Raw genomic sequence first — 5138 nt, forward strand, 5'->3', positions numbered from 1 at the left:
TGTCCATTCCTCAATGTAAGATTGTAGTTGTGAACACTCTAGCTAAAGTTGCTTCTAGGCTAGCTCCATTAGATGATATTCTACCAACAGATTTCTATTGAAATCCTTTTTAAGCCTTTAATCCCAAACAATTCCACTAACTTGAGAGTTTTCAATGGAGATCAATAGATTATCCAATTCTTTGATTAGTGAGGGAATGTTTAAGCATGTAGTAATAGACGATGAAGAGAATTCAAAAGCTATGGACATTTGTCAAGATGGTATGGGAAATTTAAGGTAGAATTCAATTCCCAAAGGAGTAGATCTAGAAAATCTGTAAATGTCAAAACAAATAATTCTACTATGAATTATGAGCCGATTAATTTGGGCATAGAAAAAGGATATTTAGAACATCAACCTTGGAACTTGTTGTTAGAGCAGAAGAAACAAACTCCTGGTACTCGAGAAATCTCCATGTTGTCCAAAAATGCATGCAAATCTTTTATCTGCATTTTTCTTTCTAGTTCATATTTGTACTTCTTCTGTCTTCCATGATTCCAAGAGATCATTATGGCAAGGAAGATTGCTGAAATTACAAATGGCACCCAACCTCCTTGTGGAACTTTATTCAACATGGCAGTCATGTAGATGCCTTCTACAAGGCCAAAAGTAAGGAAGAATGCTACTATAAATAAAATGTGTATGTTCCAAATGACAAGCATGACCAAGGTCACTAAAAATGTTGTAATAAGCATGACCCAAGCCACAAAAATCCATGCAACACAAAATTCCATTAACATTCTTAAAGTGATAGTATAAATAAAATGTGTATGTTTCGAATGATAAGCATGACTGAGATCACTAAACATGTTTTAATAAGCATGACCCAAGCTACGTCAACCCCTACAGCACAAAATTCCTTTAACTCTCTTAAAGTTGGAGCCAAAGACGTAGGCATGCTTGTCCTCTTTTCTTTTTATACGTGGGATAATCCCATTCCTCTATTTTTTTTGGCAATGTAGGCATGCTTGTCCTCTTTGCCTTTTTTACGTGGGATAATGCCCATTCCTCTAATTTTGCTGGCAATGTAAGATTGTATAAAGAATTTTTGTTTTGTGCACTAATAATATACAAGGTACATTTGTTTCAAAAAGAAAGAAACAAAGAAATAAGCACTTACCACAGGCATTGGCGATTTGTGGCCCACCCCTAAAACCCACCACAATAGCAAGGCAGAGAATCATGAGGATATAGTTAACCTTTGGAGAGTAAATCTGACCCTCGTTGTCTTATGAGGTATGAACAATATTGACTCAAGGGAAACACCCAGTAGCCATTGAGTGTTTTATAATTGAGAAGGTTGCAGAAACCAATGCTTGACTGGAAACTATTGCTACGAAAGTGGCAACAATAAACATTGGCCAATACACAACATTTGGTATTGACTTGTAGAATGTATCACTTATATGTCTTGGATTCTTGATCAAGTAAGCTTCCTGGCTAGCATATGTGAGAATTAAAGTTGGAGAAACCATCATAGAAAAGGCAATCTATGGCAATAAGCAAAAAAATTCTTATGATTCTAGTCCAAGAAACACCCATAGAGCTTAGAAGCAGAAATTTCTTATGATTCTAGTCAATGATACACCCATAGAACTTAGATGGAACAATTTTTTGACTGTGGAAATCATTTGAACCTGAATAGATATCTTATTGAAGTGGCCCAAGTCAGCAAACATGGCCTCCGCATCTGTTTTAAACAGATAAAAGGCCAGCTAAGGTAGTGTTTCTCTTACTAACAAGTGATTAGAGGATATATACTGTGAGATATGAAATTAGTGTTTAACAACATAAGAAAAGATATTGCTTTGACTTGAAAAAGGTAAACAAATTCAAATTTTTAAGGCACACATTATAAAATATCTTGAATTGAGCACAAACCTGTTACACATAAGAAAACAGCTCCCAGCATCACCCATCCTTGCTTATGATTTTCAGCAAAGAAATAGAAAATGTAGTGAGGTGACAATGCCTTGAATACACCTGGATAATGTGCTCCAATATTATAGGCCCCAATAATGGCTGTTGAAGAGAACCACATAACCATTATAGGGGAGAACATGAAGCTCACTTTGGATGTTCCGAACCTTTGAAGCAAGAAGAGAAATACAAGAATTACAGCTGATACCAATACAACAACATCTGCGTACAAAGGAGTCAAGAATTTTAGGGATTATAATGTCTAGCAGGGTTTTCAAGGAATCCATAATCAGTAGTATGAAACAAATTATATTTTAGACATACAAATACTTTGTTGTTATTTAATATGTTTGAACAACTCTCTAAATTGAAGGATATAGAATTTAGACTTTAATGCAAAGATGTTATAATTTTGTATGTCAAAGGGTACACTATTGCTCCATATAATACTTACCCTAGCTCATTTTTGGGTTCTTTAACTGGATTCCTTGAATAGCTGAGAGCACTACCCAACTCAAAAATTTGAAATAACAAGAGTAAGATATAGTTGGAATGAAAGCATCAAAGAAATGATTTTATGGTTTAGTAAAGTGAATAATAATATTTTTACTGAATAATAATATTTAAACCTTGATTTTGAATACTGTATTCAACACCAACAGATTACTTTAGGAAAAGGATTGCCAATAATAATCTTTACTGGAAATTTCACTTATTATTTAAAGAGTGTGAATTGTTTTGAACCAAGGTTAAATATAACCATGTGGTTATTAAGTCCTTATAGACCTTCCATTATGATCCCAACTTTTTGAAAGAAAATAGTTAAAGTCTATTAGCTTACTTTGGCATGCAACAGAGAGAGGGCAGGCCCTACCTAGATGTGCCTGGGCTCATTAACAAATTTCATAAATGGGTTATTGTTGAGACAACATGCTTCCCTTGTTGGGATTATCTCTTCTAGACAACATTACAATTAAGAAAGAAGAGAAATACACAACCTTGATGGAATAAACTCATTGCACTGTGAGTCAATTGGGGTTATATCTGGTGGTCGAATAGAATGGTTGTCATCACCCCAACCCAATTTTAATTGCATGTGAGTGATATGATGATGAGAAATATTGTGGTAATAGTCACATGCCTGTGGATATTGTTGTATTGATCCTCACTCTCACCCTGAAACTTGAGAAAGATAATGATTTCCCTTAAAAACGCATTGTACTGGCACTCTTTAATGAAAGAGTAGCCTACCCTAAATAGTATGCTTTCATTCAAGTCTCGAATCTTGTGAAGGGTACTGTCGAATAGGTTTGGTTACACTCTTTCAAAAAAGGGTTCAATGTAGATGGACGAATGAAGTTTTTACAGAGGTAAAAGATGAACCTGATATTGCAAGCGTTAATGCTCCATCTCCAATTACCATGCTAGTGCCAAGCATAACAAAGATTAGCAAAATTCTTTGAGCAGTTGAACTTTTCTCAATTACCATGCTAGTGCCAAGCATAAAAAATATTAGCAAAATTATTTGAGCAATTGAACTTTTCTCAAGCATTTGCTTTGTCTTGGAGGAAACATCCTAGACATGTCCTTTACTGAAAACTTTCAGCCTTTCATCTGACGGTAAATGGCGAAACTGTTGACCAGTACTTTTCCCAACAATGTTCACATGTTGACATAACAAGGAGTAGATTATGAAAGTACCACCTGCAAACAGAACTTGGGTAACATATTAAAATTTAATTCAGTGGTGCACAAGAATTATAGCCTACTTGTTGTTCTACATAATGTTAAAATATAGCCATCTGAACAACTATGAATCTTTCAAATCTATTGGATTGGAGTAAGATAAATTTGACCAATTTTGTTCACACAACAACAAAAGAAGTGGGCCTTAAACATTGTTTTCTGAATTATATTAGAAGACCCAAACAAATATATATGTACTTAAAACAGTTTGCATAAAATCCTTCTTAGAGAACAGAGATAACTCAAAATATTGGGCACTGGTTACGACCGGGGAAAATAGTTTTCATAAAAGCTTGCTTAGAGAACACAGAAAACTCAAAGCCTTCAATATAGATTGATTGATTGAAGAATGAGGAGAATAAAAACTATTCAACCCAACCACCCAAACTAAACTCAATTCATAGAACTTAAAATACTATATAAATAAATAGTTAAAAGGGCCTGAAGTTACCTTCCCCATGATCATCCGCTCGGAGGACAATGAAAACTTACTTGACCAGGCTTATCAATGTTAAATTTAATCACCTACTCTGTCTCATTTCCTCCAACTCTTCATCTATAGCATCCAATAGTATCCTGATGCACATAAATGGAGATAAATAACCATTCAATTCTATCCTTACCCCACTGAATCATATAAATTGTAGCAGAAAATTGTAAAATGTTTAGCCTTTTCAGCATGTGAGTCTACATGCAATGCCTCTATTAGTGAAAATGGTTGACTTCACAATATACCAAATGCTCTGTCTCTCTGTCTCCCACTTTAAGCATTCTAGTATTCTACCCTCCCCTTCATCTCGCATTCTTCAGCCTCCACTTCTTAGTGTCTCCCCTCGGATTCACTTCACTTCTGTGACCAAATCTTGAAACAAAATTTTTGTGCATTCAACAACGTTTTCAACATCCCACAATTTCCACTTGCCGAAGCAATCTACAATGTTGTTCTACCATCCTCATCAGGATGGTTACAACAATTATGTCTTGTAAGTATTTGTTTGATATAATTTACATCACCATTCACAACTAGATGGCGAAGAAAGAACCCTCCAATATAAACAACCTTCATCTTGGCATCTACAAGAACCTGTTTTTTCTGCGATGCAAACCAGTCATTAGACACCTTATCTGGTAAGTCATTTCCATCCATTTTGTAGTCAGGTGCCAATGTAGTCTTTATAAGAAATCTATCCTTTGAACGATGGAACTCTTCCAGGAGATCCTTCATTGGATTTAATATTATTTCAAAAGAAAAATCACAAGTGGGGATATGAACCCATTGGGAGGCTTGACTAAAAACTTATCAGTAGTAGAAGTCTACACCTTGAATGCAATAGGCATGGTGTCAATCAAACTCTTGAGGTGAATTGTTGTCCTACATTTTCATCCTACTTCAAAATCTATCCTCACCTCATTTTCATGCACTTGAACAAGCC

The 5138-nt window shown here is 35.1% G+C and overlaps 1 pseudogene; it reads right to left on the bottom strand.

The window, feature by feature from the left end:
- Window positions 1-392: 392 nt before the first annotated feature.
- LOC149211914 (potassium transporter 6-like) lies at window positions 393-4930 on the bottom strand (annotated as a pseudogene).
- Window positions 4931-5138: the final 208 nt, after the last annotated feature.

The sequence above is a fragment of the Pinus tabuliformis genome, chromosome 1_1 (genome assembly GCF_031772625.1).
Source record: "Pinus tabuliformis cultivar Carrire ecotype Pingquan chromosome 1_1, CPIR1, whole genome shotgun sequence".
Lineage (NCBI taxonomy): Eukaryota > Viridiplantae > Streptophyta > Pinopsida > Pinales > Pinaceae > Pinus > Pinus tabuliformis.